Source organism: Phyllobates terribilis, unplaced genomic scaffold, assembly GCF_046119375.1.
Source record: "Phyllobates terribilis strain yellow unplaced genomic scaffold, ASM4611937v1 Scaffold_12__6_contigs__length_324123572, whole genome shotgun sequence".
Classification (NCBI taxonomy): domain Eukaryota; kingdom Metazoa; phylum Chordata; class Amphibia; order Anura; family Dendrobatidae; genus Phyllobates; species Phyllobates terribilis.
In genome coordinates this window covers 23,342,190-23,358,226 of record NW_027362772.1, presented here as the reverse complement: position 1 = coordinate 23,358,226, position 16,037 = coordinate 23,342,190, and the positions used below count along the sequence as shown (strand labels likewise).

Sequence of the window (16,037 nt, the reverse complement as noted above, 5' to 3'; positions counted from 1 at the left end):
GCCCAGCCGGAGCCACAGCTCCCAGTCAGCCCTCCTGGCTGAGCTCCTCTGCTCTGCTTCTCCTCAGGCTGAACTTGACTAAAAAGACCCTGTCTCTAGATGGTGCCCACCTTATATACTCCCTCTATGTGTGAGCCCAGGTGACCAGCACCCAATGGGCTCCTAGCTTTACCCAGAGTACTCCCCCTATCTGCCCCTACACCACTGGGATGTTCCACCCCCCCTCCCACTCCAGCCAGGGACAGACGCTGTCGTACCTGCACATTTAACTGGTGGGAGTACCGTAGTTCTGTCCCCCGGAAATGGGATGTATGTAGTGCATGCAGCCTACTGAGCTCAGTCCCACACTCCATCCTTATCCGGGAGTGGAATACCACACCTCTGGAGTGAGGTGCAATACCCCTGTAGCAGCCGAGTCCTCAGGGTGCTACATTCCCCCCTGGTAAATCACAGCACGTCCTCGGGCTGTAAAAGAGCAAAACATGCAAACATACTAAATTTTTTCAAAACATACACGAATATATAAAACATTATAAACATTATCAGCAACATAACATTACGGGTAACTTCTTATATTATAAGACTTTTTGATATAAAACTCTTCTTATAAAATGTTCTTGTTCTTCTGGCCACTGTGCACTTGTGACCAGGTAAAAGTGCAACAGTCACTTGAAGAAAAACAGTTCTTCTATAAAACCAGTAGGGGGCGCTTTAGGAAGCGCAACTATTTACAAGGGGTATGGCCGCTCTCAGTCCTCGGCCAGTGGGGATAAGGGATGGCTGCTCACAGTCCTCAGCCTGTTAAGGGATAGGGACACACGGGTAACAGTTTGCTGGTCCCAACGGGGACTATACTTTACTTAGCAGCAGTACTTGTAACAGTTCTTGTACCCTTACGGGTAACTATGTACAGTTCCACTTTACCGTACTTCAGTAACGGCATCCCACTGCTCCTTCTCGCGGGTGACCTTCAAACCCGTCCGGGTTCTCTTGTTCCTCCTCACACTGTAGCTCTCTCTCGGTCAGTCGGTGTACATGGAGAGCATATGGACCTTTGGCACATTGATGCCGGGTGAAAGTGACCTCATCACCCAGGTACAGATCTCGTCCTCTGTGTCCCTCCGGCAGGTGGGACTCGACATCTCTGCGGGTCACGAAGACGTCGCCGGGGGTGCGGTGATCCCGGATGAAGCCCCATCCGTGCTGCAGTTGGAATTTGATTACAGTCCCGGTGGCACGGGGACCGTGGGCTGCACGGGGGTTCCGTCGGGTCCGGCTCTTCTGTTCTGCACTCTGCACTTGCAGCCGCTCCTCGCGGACCCGCCTCTCTCGCCGCTCCCGGTCGAAGACCTCCAGCTGTTGCCGGCAGCACTCTGCTCGCTGGGCTGCGGCCGCCCGGGTCTCTTGGGTGAAGCCGATGAGGTTTTCCCCGGTGGGGTCCCATTCAAATTGGGCCTCCTCCAGCGGGAGCGGGACGATCTTGACAGGCGCCGGAGCCGGAATCAGGGGCTCATCCAGGGGCCTTTCCTTCCGGAGTCGGGGATGGTAGTACTCCGGTGGCCACTCAAAGGGCTGCCCATCCGGGCAAGTATGTTGGGCGAACAAGTCTTCACCCAGGGGTAGGACTTTGTGGGTTGAGGGCGCGGTGGTGGCAGCGGCGCCCGGGTTCACGAGGCCTTGCGACCAGGCTGGGGGCACCCTGAAGGTAAAGGGCACAGCGGGGACGGCGGCGCCCGGGGGTACTCGGCCCTGCGACCAGGCCGGTGGCGTCTCCTGCTTGGTCGCGCTCGGAGTTGAGGCGCGTGACGTCACAGGGGGCGTGGTCGCGGCTCCTGCTTGAGGCCTAGTCTGGAGCGGTGGCGGTGCAGCGACGGGCACGGTAGGGGAAATTTCGGGCTCTGCGACGGGGAGCTGGGGCAGGCTCGCGGTTTCTAGGCTTGGGGTAGTGACGTCCCCTTTACCTGCCTCCGTCTCTTCAGCTCCTTCCACGGCGTCGTCTCCGGCCTTCATTCCTCCCGCACCATCCTCACAGGCGGTCAGACTCCTCGTCTCGGGTGGCGTGCTCCGCGGGCGGGTTCCAGCCTGCTGGGCCATCTCCCTGCTCCACGCAGTCAGCGTTTCTTGCTGCACCTGGGCCATCCTCCGTGCGAGGCCCTCCAGCGCGGTCTGTGCACGCTCCCGGTCTCGGGGGAGCTGTGCCAGGATCTCCACCAGGTCTTGTGGGGTGGTAGCTTGCAACAGGCTCCTGACCACAGGGTCGGTGCTGCCTGACTCTCCCTCCATCTCCGGGTACGGCTTCTCCAGACTCCTCCAGGCTGCACCCATCCTCTCTCTTTTGTTCTTGATCCGCCTACTTTGAGGGCGGTCCTGGGGCAACTTGGTGATTGTCACTTCCAGGGGCAGACCCCCCACGCTGACGGACATCTCAATCATTGCAGTCTCTGCTGGTGGGGGCGGTCTTCGTTTTTGGCGCCATTCTTGGTCCTGGCCCACGATGGGAGGTGGCCTCTTGCCACCCTCTGGCACGCCCATAATGGCGTCCGCTCTGCCAGGGCGGGAAATCGTCTCAGATGGCGGGAACCGCTTCCCAATGGCGGGAAACTCTGTGGATGGCGGGAAAAGACTGCAGATGGCGGGCAACCGGCGGGAAACGACTCCGGACGACGTCCGATGGCGGGGACACTCCGGAATTGGCGGGAGACTTCTTTTTACGGTACAGATAAACTTTTCTTCAGGCACGGAGTACCCGGTGGTTGCGGGCACGTAATCCTGCCGACTACGCCAAAGTTGACGCGCCCCTGGGCCTTCTGTGTCGCGTGGCATCGCGCGCACGGGGGCTTACCCGGAGCCGGATCAGATGGGGGTAGTAGTCTCGTGGCGGTGACCCGGTCCATGCCCAGGGAGTCAAACTAAGCGGCGAGTCTATTAGCAGTAGATGTTAGAATGTGTGTCGACTACGCCACCCGTTGATTTGCGGTCACAAGGCCGCCGCTGCAAAACAGTCCGCTGAGGCCGGTGGTATGGGTGCAGCAGGGATGGTATAACCCCCAACGGGAGGGGTATGGCCTCAGGGCAGCAGGAGTAGATGATGGAGGTTGTGATGGTGCGGTAAGGAGGCACAGAGACGTGGGATGCAGTTTCAGGGTTTTTACTCACTGATGTTGCTTTAGTCACTCTGGCCTTGAGTGACCACCCGAGCCGTGCTGCGTCCACCAGGTGCGGGGCTCGGCTAACCCCCAGGCAGTTCCGGAGCATGGTCCTGAGCTCCCCTCTCTCTCTCTCTTTCTGCTGGCCGTCCCCACCAGGGATCCACCTTTGTCCGGTTCCCTTGGGCCTTCTGATGGCAAAACCTTCTCTGGCTTTCCTGACCCTACTCTTGGTGTACCTTCCTGGTGGATGTGGTGAGGGTCGTGGCAAAGCTTGCCCACGACCTCCGGTTCCTGGCTAAGGGTTACTTTTGCCTCCGCCAGCTTGGGATCCGGTGCCCTTTTCTGCCAACCCTTCATCCTTTTTGGTCTGATTCTGGGATCTTAGGGTTCCCTCTGGCTCTGCCTCTCTGGGTCCTTCTTCCTCCTCTTTCTTCATGCTTGGCCCTGGAGCTGGGCCCAGCCGGAGCCACAGCTCCCAGTCAGCCCTCCTGGCTGAGCTCCTCTGCTCTGCTTCTCCTCAGGCTGAACTTGACTAAAAAGACCCTGTCTCTAGATGGTGCCCACCTTATATACTCCCTCTATGTGTGAGCCCAGGTGACCAGCACCCAATGGGCTCCTAGCTTTACCCAGAGTACTCCCCCTATCTGCCCCTACACTACTGGGATGTTCCACCCCCCCTCCCACTCCAGCCAGGGACAGACGCTGTCGTACCTGCACATTTAACTGGTGGGAGTACCATAGTTCTGTCCCCCGGAAATGGGATGTATGTAGTGCATGCAGCCTACTGAGCTCAGTCCCACACTCCATCCTTATCCGGGAGTGGAATACCACACCTCTGGAGTGAGGTGCAATACCCCTGTAGCAGCCGAGTCCTCAGGGTGCTACATATTCACATGCACCGCTTCACACCCACACATGGGTATACGCTTCCTCGTTTCGGCTGTTTTATCTTCTTCTCCTTATCCTCAGCCTCCACCACCACTATACCACCAGGGTGCCAGCATTGCAAGTTCCTCCGTCCTTATTTTTGGCAGCTTTTGCTTGCAAGGCATAAGCAAATACTATGGGACACCCACTCCCCAATAATGGGACTTATGTTTGTAATATGCTGTACTGCATGGCTCTTGTAAGGGGCATTACAAGTTGCTCCGTCCTAATTTTTGGCAGCTTTTGCTTGGAAAGCATAAGCAAATACTATGGGACACCCATTCCCCAATAATGCGACTTATGTTTGTAATATGCTGTACTGCATGGCTCTTGTAAGGGGCATTGCAAGTTGCTCCGTCCTAATTTTTGACAGCTTTTGCTTGCAAGGCATAAGCAAATACTATGGGAGACCCACTCCCCAATAATGGGACTTATGTTTGTAATATGCTGTACTGCATGGCTCTTGTAAGGGGCATTGCAAGTTGCTCCGTCCTAATTTTTGGCAGCTTTTGCTTGCAAGGCATAAGCAAATACTATGGGACACCCACTCCCCAATAATGGGACTTATGTTTGTAATATGCTGTACTGCATGGCTCTTGTAAGGGGCATTGCAAGTTGCTCCGTCCTATTTTTTGGCAGCTTTTGCTTGCAAGGCATAAGCAAATACTATGGGAGACCCACTCCCCAATAATGGGACTTATGTTTGTAATATGCTGTACTGCATGTGACGCGCCCCCTGGGCCGTGTGTACACGTGTGTGGGATACCCGGTGCTGGGTCTCTGGGGTCTGTAGTCTCCGTGGCGGTGACCCGGTCCCGTGGCTCAGGCTGGTCAAACCAGTGGCAGTCTTTCTTAGGTTTTGAGGTTAATTGTCCGACTGCGCCACCCGTGGATTGCGGTCAGGGAGTACCACCGCTGCGAGGCAGTCTGCTGAGGCTGGTGTTGTGTGCGCAGCAGAGAATGGGATAACTCCCCACGGGAGGAGTATAGCCTCAGGGCAGTGAGTGTGGATGATGGGGGTGATGGTGCATGAGCGCAGCAGGAATGACTCAGAGTCTTTGCAGTGCAGTTCAGGGTCTTTACTGATGATTATAAGGTAGACCCTCCCGGGAGTACTGGCTAGCATAAGAGGCCTGGTCAGTCTGTGAGCAAGCAGGAGTTCCCCTGGCCAGGTGGAGTTGTAGGCCTCCCTGTCTGACTGCACTCTTCCTGTCTACCTTGCTGTAAGCGGGTAGAAGTAGCCCACGTCCCTGAGTGTACCGTGTAGTGCTCACCCGTATGGCTGGTGACTTGGGGCCTTCTGTTAGCCTCCGCTCCACGACGGCGGTGCTGGTCCCTTGCTTGTGACTGAGCCTCCGGGCTTCTATGGCCAGAGGACCTGAAATCCCCTGCCGGCTGGTTTCTGCTGCTGGATATATAAGTTCTCACAGCCTCGGACTCCTGTGTCCGGTTCCTATTGTCTTCTGCCAGGGCAAGCTCTGCTCAGCTTCCAGGCACTGGTCTTTAGCTCATAGCTCCTACAGAGCTCCTTGCTGTTATTTTCCCTTGCTCTCACTCTGACTGACTGTTCTCTGTTCTCTGACTCACTCAACCCCGCCCCAGATCCAGTTTATAAGGGCAGAATTCTCCCCTCCCAGGACTGGGGCAGGAGGATGTTGCATGTTTAAGGGATCCTGACCAGGAAACCTCCCACTTGCTCTCCGACGTAATATCTCTATTACTGTGGTGACCAGACCCATGGGGTGCCACACATGGCTCTTGTAAGGGGCATTGCAGTTCCTCATAATTTTTGGAAAGCCTTCCATTCACTGCTTAGGCCAACAGTGCACAGGAGACCCAGTTGCTATAAATGGAAAAAAAGGTTTAGTTAACACCCTCTGACCTCCTTGTCATTTCCAAGGGGCATTGGAGTGCCTCGAAATTTTTGGTATGCATTGCACTCACTGTATGCCCGATTACTGTGTAGCCGAACCACTCCTTTTGGTACAGAAACATATTCTACAAGACATATCTGGTTGACTGGCCTGATATTGATGTGAATGGTCCCTGTTCCTCCTGCTCTTTCTCCTTTGCCACTACCTCATCCATCATTCATCACCTGAAGCTTTGTTTTAACGGGAGTCATAAAACTTGGATAGTAGCAGGAAAACATCCAGCAATCCTCGGAGGAGGTAGGATATGCCCCAAAACGCTGACCAACTCAGGCCTAGCCGCTACTACATACATGCGCTTGCATTACAACAAAACAAAGCAGATGCTAACTTCTATCATCCTCATCATCCTCACCTTGGCACTCTCAACTCACCTGATGGAGAAGACAGGGCCCACCGGAGGAGTCTGATAGTCCAGTGGGCTCGGCCAATGCTGCCCTAAAGCAGGCCAGGCTAAGAAAAGTGTGGGAAAGGTTACCGGGACAAATAGGGGTGGCTGGGGACCAAATATGGACACCCGGCCACCCCCTGGAGGCTGGGGAGCAAATAGGGACACCCAGTCACCAGGCGGCTGGGGACTCAGTATGGCTACCAGGCTGCCGACACAGCCATGGCATGGTGGCCAGATTCCGCATCCACATGCCTAAAAGGCCCAATTTAAAGTGCAAGCAAGCAAGCAGTATGGTATTGCAGCCTGGGGGTGGGTGGGTGGCAGGCTGCATACTTGCGCTTGCATTGCAAGGAAAGGGAGAGGTACAATTGAACACTGCCCTGGGACAAGGACTTGAATGGGGATAGTTGCATCTTCGCATGTACAATGAACAGGGGTTTGGCATGCACACTCTACAGCGGAATAGGCTCTCCTTCCCACTAAATGCACTGGGGAGGGCACAGGTAATGTTTTGGTATACGCGCTTAATCTTATGTATAAGGCACACCAGGACAAATAGGAGCGGCTGGGGATTGAGTATGGATACCTCGCTGCCGAAGCAGCCATGAGGTAGTGGCCAGCTTCGGCCTCCTCCAAACTAAAAGGCCCCATTTCAAGTGCAAGCTAGCAGTATGGAATTGCAGTCTGGGGGTGGGTGGGTGGCAGGCTGCACACTTACACTTGCATTAAAAGAAAACATAGCAGATGCTAAGTTCTGTCATCATCATCATGCTCCTCACCTTGGCACTCTCAACTCCACCGATGGAGAAGTCAGGGCCCACCGGAGGAGTCTGGTTCTCTGGTGGGCTCGTCCAATGCTGCCTAAAGCAGGCCGGGATAAGAAAAATGTGTGGGGGGATGTTCCAAGGAGAAATAGGGGCGGCTGGGGACCGTTTATGGACACACGGCTGCCCCCAGGTGGCTGGGGACCGTGTGTGGACACCCGGCCGCGGGGCGGCTGGGGACCGAGTATGGACACCTGGCTGCCAGTCGGCTGGGGACTGAGTATGGATTCCAGGCCGCCAACACAGCCATGACGTGGTGGCCAGATTCCGCCTCCACATGCCTCAAAGGTCCAATTTCAAGTTCAAGCAAGCAAGCAGTATGGTATTGCAGCCTGGGGGTGGGTGGGTGGCAGGCTGCATACTTGCGCTTGTATTGCAAGGAATGGGGGCGGTACAATTGAACACTGCCCTGGGACTAGAACTTGCACGGGGATAGTTGCAAGTCTGCATCTTCTGATTCGGCAAGGATCACTTATGATGGGCACACTTTTAGACAGTGACCTGGGAGTCAGAGATGCTTCCAGGGCTCTTCCCCATGCTGTTCCCATGTCTTTTCAGCACTTTATGCATGTGTCACACAGCACATGGCCAGATAAGGTTGTAAAATGTTAAAATGACATTTCCCGGTGAATGCATTTGTCATAGTTGAAAGCAATACAAAAGTGCAAAAACGCATAAAAAATGCTACTTGTGAACATAGCCGAAGGTGTGGAGGAGTATTTTTGTTTTTGGTCATTTATTTTAACTTATAAACAAGTCTTTTCCCTGGAAAGGATGTTCCTTAACATATTTCACAGGAAAAAAGTTTCACTTTAGTTTTTGAACGTTTTATTGTGAGCCCGTAAAAGTGTCTTAATACCTCTGACCACGTTGTTGACAGCAGTGACCTGGGGGTCAGAAATGCTTCCTGGGGCGATCCCCATGCTGTCCCCATGTCATTTGAGCACTGTCACTATCGTTTTGGGCACTTGTTAGGCTTTTAAAAGACTGCCGGGGGTGCCACCGCAAAAATGCTCGAGTCTCCCATAGTGTAACATTGGGCTCGTTGCTCGGGTCGAGCACCCGAGTAACACGGCAAGCTCGGCCCGAGCTTCGAGCACCTGAGCATTTTAGTGCTCACTCAACACTACTCCCAACCTATCTATTTAAGAGCACAGACCTGCCTGATAAAAGTCGTAGGAAATGCTGTAACCTAGTCCTTAAAAGGACTGCAATCACAACTATTCCCTACTCCCAAGCTATCTGTAGATTTGTGCGAAAATTGGCTTGAAATTAACAAGGTATAGCGCACACAGCAACAGCGGTGCCGTCTAACACGCAGCTGCAGCAGTGAGAAAATGGTGGCGACGGGGAAAATGGCTTGGTCTTATAGGGCAAGGACATGTGACATACACTGCCAATCACACATGCCCTTGCTTGTGTGAAAAAAAGCACTTCGCTCCGTGTGTGCGCTGCTGATAGGCTGACAGATTGCACCTCCCCACTGTAAATGCGGGAAAGAGAAAAAAAAAATGGAGATCTTCATTGTTCCTGCAGAGATCCATCCCCTGCCCCTCCCCCCACCCCGCTGTACACTCAAACTGTGTATTAACATTAATTTTCATCATTACTGAGAAAAAATCCAGTTATGATTTTGGTGCACGAACAGTTATCGAACATAACCTCGAACAGCCGAATTTTTCTCAAATTGTTCGTGTTCGCCGAACGGCTCGAACACCGCCCAAAACAGCTCGAATTTGAGATTGGCGAACAGTTCGAGTAGAACAACGCTCATCTCTAATTAAAAGTTAATTTTTACCCTAATTTTTCGGAGACGTGTGTGTAAGAGGCTTTATCGATTTATTTACAGTGAAGTACAAAGGATCATGAAAAAACAGTCTCAGAATCCCTGGGATTGGAAGAAGCATCCCAAAAAGTTATTAGTGACATGTGTCAGATATGAAACATGGAACCTGGTCAGGAAGATCAAAGAGGGTTTTGACTGAAAGAGATTAAATGGCCGATGATCGGTAAACATGTGGACACTTAAAGTGGTTTTCCCACGAACAAAAGTACATTTTAATTAACAGATCTTGGAATAATAATAATTTCCACAATTGGATGTGTTTAAATATAATGTTCCTGTGCTGAGATAATCTTATACATGTGCCCCTGTTGTGTACTGTGTAATGGCTGTGTCTGACCATACAGGAACATGGTCTGATCATACCACATCTCCTGGGCAGGGGAGTAAGAAACAGAGAATACAGACAGGACAGCACAGGTTCACAGATAGTTCTTTTTGTGAGGTAAAACATTTCCCTGCCTGTTTTTAAACAATGTTTTACTTCAAAGAAAGAATCCTCTGTGATCCCCGGCTGTAATATCTGTATACTTTTTTGCGTCCTCCCCTGCCCAGGAGCTGTGGTATGATCAGACCATGTTTCTGTACGGTCAGACACAGCCATTACACAGTACACAGCAGGGGCACATTTATAAGATTAACAACATCTGACGTACTAATACGCGTCTGTGCCCTGGGACTTAAGAGCCAGACCCGTATTAGTACGTCATGGCGATCGCGCGCGCACGCAGGCTGTGCGGGCGCGATCGCCGCCGGGTGTCAGCTGATTGTCACAGCTGACACCCGGTACTATGTGCAGGGAGCGGTCCTGCACCGCTCCCAGCACATTAACCCCCGCTATGCTGCGATCGAAGTCGATCGAAATCGATCGCGGCATTGCGGGGGCAAGGGGAGGTGACTGGCGATACTCACCTCCTCTTCCGGCTTCCAGCGCAGTCTGCAAAGGCTTCCCGGGTGCTGCCATGACGACCCGATGTCGTCATGACAACATCCGGGTCACCAGAGAGCAGGAAGATTGCTTGGACATGCGCAGTGCATCTCCAAGCAATCTTCACATTGTGCACCGCTGACAGCCTACATGGCATAGGGATGGTGCTGCATTCCTGTGCCATGCAGGCGATCAGAAAAAAAAAAGTGAAAGTCCCAGAGTGGGACAAAGTAATAAAGTGTATAAACTGTGTGAAAGTGGAAAAAAAAAAAAAACATTTGCAAAAATATTAAAAAAAAATAAAAAAAATAATCCACCAAAAATAAAAATATAATGTACCCATCAATAAATATTATTATAAAAAAACAAAAAACAAAACAATAAAAGTACACATATTTGGTGTAAAATAGCTTTTATTGTGTATAAGTGCTAAAACATAGAAAAATTATACAAATGTGGTACCGCTGTAAACGTACTGACCCGAAGAATAAAGCTGCCTTATCAATTTTACCACACGCGGAACAGAATAAAAAAAAAAAAAAAACAATTCCTGAATTGTTGGTTTTTGTTTATTCTGCCTCCCAAAAATCGGAATAGAAATAGAAAGCGATCAAAAAATGTCACGTGCCTGAAAATGGTACCAATAACAACGTCAAGTCATCCTGCGAAAAACGAGCCGTCACATGACTGTCTGCCAAAATCTGGAAAAATTATAGCTCTCAAAATATGGCGATGCAAAAACTAGATTTTACAAAAAATGCGTCTTTTAGTGTGTGACAGCTGTCAGTCATAAAAACCCCATATGATTCTGGCATTGCTGTAATCACACCGACCCGAAGAATAAAATCGTCTAATCACTTATACCGCACAAGGAACGGCGCCAAAAATAAACTCTTGGGTTAGGATTGGGCTAGGGCTGGGTTTGGGGCTAGGGTTGTGCTGGGGCTAGGGTTGTGCTAGGGCTAGGGTTGTGCTAGGGCTAGGGTTGCGCTATGGTTAGGGTTGTGCTAGGGTTAGGGCTGGGGTTGGGATTTTTTTCAAAAGTAAGAAAAAAAGATGACGATATGGCGACTAGTGTTGAGAGCAAGTGCTCGCTACTTGAGTTTGCATTGGGTGCTCTGGTATGCATTGAGTATCGTGGGTATTTGACTGAGATGCTCGAGTCTCTGCCCCATATGCTTCGCGGCCAAAAAACTTTACGGGGATTGCCTGCCATGCACGAGCGATCCCCGCATGTTTTTTTTTGGGTGTCTAATAACCGTGAAACATGCGGAGCAGGGACTCAAGCATGTCACTCGAGCACACGCTGTACATGGTGCATACCTGAGTACCCGATGCAAACTCAAGTAGCGAGCACTTGCGCTCAAGAATAATGACAACTTATTCAATATGATGACCTAATGTAAACAAATTCTGTGCCGTACCTCTGGGTTCAAAATGTTCACTATACACCTTAATAAAATCCTTGAGGGGTATAGTTTCCAAAATGGGGACACTTGTGGGGGAGCTCCACTGTTTAGGCACATCACGGGCTCTCCAAACGCGACATGGTGTCCGCTAACAAATTGAATGGAAAATCGGCTCAAATTGTTAGCGGATGCCATGTTGCGTTTGGAGAGCCCCTGTGTGCCCAAACATTGGAGCTCCCCCACAAGTGACCCCATTTTGGAAACTAGACCCCCCAAGGCACCTATCTAGATGCATAGTGAGCACTTGGAACCCCCAGGTGCTTCACAAATTGATTCGTAAAAATGAAAAAGTGAAAAAAAAAACACTTTTTCATTTTTGTGAATCAATTTGTGAAGCACCTGGGGTTCCAAGTGCTCACTATGAATCTAGATAGGTGCTTTGGTGGGTCTAGTTTCCAAAATGGGGTCACTTGTGGGGGAGCTCCAATGTTTGGGCACACAGTGACTCTCCAAATGCAACATGATATCCGCTAACAAATTGTCGGCTCAAATTGTTAGCGGACACCATGTTGCGTTTGGCGAGCCCCTGTGTGCAAAACTTTGGAGCTCCCCCACAAGTGACCCCATTTTGGAAACTAGACCCCCCAAGGCACCTATCTAGATGCATAGTGAGCACTTGGAACCCCCAGGTGCTTCACAAATTGATTCGTAAAAATGAAAAAGTGAAAAAAAAAACACTTTCTCATTTTTATGAATCAATTTCTGAAGCACCTGGGGTTCCAAGTGCTCACTATGAATCTAGATAGGTGCCTTGGGGGTTCTAGTTTCCAAAATGGGGTCACATGTGGGGGAGCTCCAATGTTTGGGCACACAGGGACTCTCCAAATGCAACATGATATCCGCTAACAAATTGTCGGCTCAAATTGTTAGCGGACACCATGTTGCGTTTGGCGAGCCCCTGTGTGCCCAAACTTTGGAGCTCCCCCACAACTGACCCCATTTTGGAAACTAGACCCCCCAAGGCACCTATATAGATGCATAGTGAGCACTTGGAACCCCCAGGTGCTTCACAAATTGATTCGTAAAAATGAAAAAGTGAAAAAAAAAACCACTTTTTCATTTTTATGAATCAATTTGTGAAGCACCTGGGGTTCCAAGTGCTCACTATGAATCTAGATAGGTGCCTTGGGGGGTCTAGTTTCCAAAATGGTGTCACTTGTGGGGGAGCTCCAATGTTTGGGCACACAGGGACTCTCCAAATGCAACATGATATCCGCTAACAAATTGTCGGCTCAAATTGTTAGCGGACACCATGTTGCGTTTGGCGAGCCCCTGTGTGCCCAAACTTTGGAGCTCCCCCACAAGTGACCCCATTTTGGAAACTAGACCCCCCAAGGCACCTATCTAGATTCATAGTGAGCACTTGGAACCCCAGGTGCTTCACAAATTGATTCATAAAAATGAAAAAGTGTTTTTTTTTTCACTTTTTCATTTTTACGAATCAATTTATGAAGCACCTGGGGGTTCCAAGTGCTCACTATGCATCTAGAAAGGTGCCTTGGGGGGTCTAGTTTCCAAAATGGGATCAGTTGTGGGGGAACTCCAAAGTTTGGGCACAGAGGGGCTCTCCAAACGCAACGTGGTGTCCGCTAACAATTTGAGCCGATTTTCCATTCAATTTGTTAGCGGATATCATGTTGCATTTGGAGAGTCCCTGTGTGCCCAAACATTGGAGCTCCCCCACAAGTGACCCCATTTTGGAAACTAGACCCCCCAAGGCACCTATCTAGATGCATAGTGAGCACTTGGAACCCCAGGTGCTTCACAAATTGATTCATAAAAATGAAAAATTGCTTTTTTTTCACTTTTTCATTTTTACGAATCAATTTGTGAAGCACCTGGGGGTTACAAGTGCTCACTATGCATCTAGAAAGGTGCCATGGGGGGGCTAGTTTCCAAAATGGGGTCACTTGTGGGGGAGCTCCAAAGTTTGGGCACAGAGGGGCTCTCCAAACGCAATGTGGTGTCCGCTAACAATTTGAGCCGATTTTCCATTCAATTTGCTAGCGGATATCATGTTGCATTTGGAGAGTCCCTGTGTGCCCAAACATTGGAGCTCCCCCACAAGTGACCCAATTTTGGAAACTAGACCCCCCAAGGCACCTATCTAGATGCATAGTGAGCACTTGGAACCCCAGGTGCTTCACAAATTGATTCATAAAAATGAAAAATTGCTTTTTTTTTCACTTTTTCATTTTTACGAATCAATTTGTGAAGCACCTGGGGGTTACAAGTGCTCACTATGCATCTAGAAAGGTGCCATGGGGGGGCTAGTTTCCAAAATGGGGTCACTTGTGGGGGAGCTCCAAAGTTTGGGCACAGAGGGGCTCTCCAAACGCAATGTGGTGTCCGCTAACAATTTGAGCCGATTTTCCATTCAATTTGCTAGCGGATATCATGTTGCATTTGGAGAGTCCCTGTGTGCCCAAACATTGGAGCTCCCCCACAAGTGACCCAATTTTGGAAACTAGACCCCCCAAGGCACCTATCTAGATGCATAGTGAGCACTTGGAACCCCAGGTGCTTCACAAATTGATTCATAAAAATGAAAAATTGCTTTTTTTTTCACTTTTTCATTTTTACGAATCAATTTGTGAAGCACCTGGGGGTTACAAGTGCTCACTATGCATCTAGAAAGGTGCCATGGGGGGGCTAGTTTCCAAAATGGGGTCACTTGTGGGGGAGCTCCAAAGTTTGGGCACAGAGGGGCTCTCCAAACGCAATGTGGTGTCCGCTAACAATTTGAGCCGATTTTCCATTCAATTTGCTAGCGGATATCATGTTGCATTTGGAGAGTCCCTGTGTGCCCAAACATTGGAGCTCCCCCACAAGTGACCCAATTTTGGAAACTAGACCCCCCAAGGCACCTATCTAGATGCATAGTGAGCACTTGGAACCCCAGGTGCTTCACAAATTGATTCATAAAAATGAAAAAGTGTTTTTTTTTTCACTTTTTCATTTTTACGAATCAATTTGTGAAGCACCTGGGGGTTCCAAGTGCTCACTATTCATCTAGAAAGGTGCCTTGGGGGGTCTAGTTTCCAAAATGGGGTCACTTGTGGGGAGCTCCAAAGTTGGGGCACACATGGGCTCTCCAAACACAACATGGCGTCCGCTAATTATTCAAGCAAATTTTACAATCAAAAAGTCAAATGGCGCTCCTTCCCTTCCGAGCCCTGCCGTGCGCCCAAACAGTGTTTTTTCCCCAAATATTGGGTATCTGCGTGCCCAGGGGAAATTGCACAACAAATTTTGGGGTCCATTTTTTCTTGTTACCCCTGTGAAAATAAAAAAAATTGGGTCTAAAGTAACATTTTTGTGAAAAAAGTTAAATGTTCATTTTTTTCTTCCACATTCAAAAAATTCCTGTGAAGCACCTGAATGGTTAATAAAGTTCTTGAATGTGGTTTTGAGCACCTTGAGGAGTGCAGTTTTTAGAATGTTGTCACTTTTGGGTATTTTCTGTCATAAAGACCTCTCAAAGTGACTTCAAATGTGATGTGGTCCCTAAAAAAATGGTTTTGTAAATTTTGTTGGAAAAATGAGAAATCGCTGGTCAACTTTTAACCCTTATAGCTCCCTAACAAAAAAAAATTTTGGTTCCAAAATTGTGCTGATGTAAAGTAGACATGTGGGAAATGTTATTTATTAACTCTTTTGTGTGACATATCGCTCTGATTTCAGGGCTTAAAAATTCAAATTTTGAAAATTGCAAAATTTTCAAAATTTTCGCCAAATTTCCATTTTTTTCACAAATAAACGCAAGTGATATCGAAGAAATTTTTCCACAATCATGAAGTACAATATGTCACAAAAAAACAATCTCAGAATCAGGGGGATCCGTTGAAGCGTTCCAGAGTAATTACCTCATAAAATGACAGTGGTCAGATTTGTAAAAATTGGCCTGGTCATTAACGTGCAAACCACCCGCGGGGCTTAAGGGGTTAAGGGAAGCAGGTTGTGAAGCATAATCGCACCCGTAAACTAAATGCTCATTACCAATATGTATTATCAGAAGAGCTAAATGATAATTTATGCTTATATGTGATGAGTGTAATTCTCAGTTATCCAGAAGCAATTCTTTAATCCTCAGGTTTTCATGAGTTACGAACTGTACAATGATAGAATTCAGCTAAAACGTGAAAGAGAACAATTACATGCAGAACAGAGGCAACTGATGGGTGAACGAGAGCAGCTCCACGCTGACAGGTGCCAACTGCAGACCGGGCGGAAATTCATGCATGCGGAGTACCAGGAGACAATGGGCATGTGGAAGAAAATGGTGGCATTGCAAACTAAATTCATGAATGAGATGAAAGACAAGATAGGAGAAACGGTCGATACTGAAAGTGGCTTTAACTCCTATTTAAAATGCATAGAAATAGCTATAAAAATTCTTGATACGACTGCTCCACTAGTAAAAGCCTTTTACTGAATTAAAGAATTAAATATCATCTGAAGTTACTATTTAAAAACAGTACATAACTTCATGATTATAATAAACCTATATTGACTTTTAGTGAATTTATGATGTTGGTTTTTTTTTAGAGCTTTTTCTTTCATATACAAATTTCC

General features: G+C 49.1%; 1 long non-coding RNA gene across 1 annotated transcript in view; it reads left to right on the top strand.

Annotated features, from left to right (window-relative positions):
- LOC141172962 (uncharacterized) overlaps window positions 1-15,766 on the top strand; it is an 80,022-nt gene extending 64,256 nt beyond the window's left edge. The window contains exon 3 of the long non-coding RNA XR_012252561.1: window positions 15,556-15,766. This is a non-coding gene — a long non-coding RNA (uncharacterized lncRNA). The remainder of the gene's footprint in view (window positions 1-15,555) is intronic.
- Window positions 15,767-16,037: the final 271 nt, after the last annotated feature.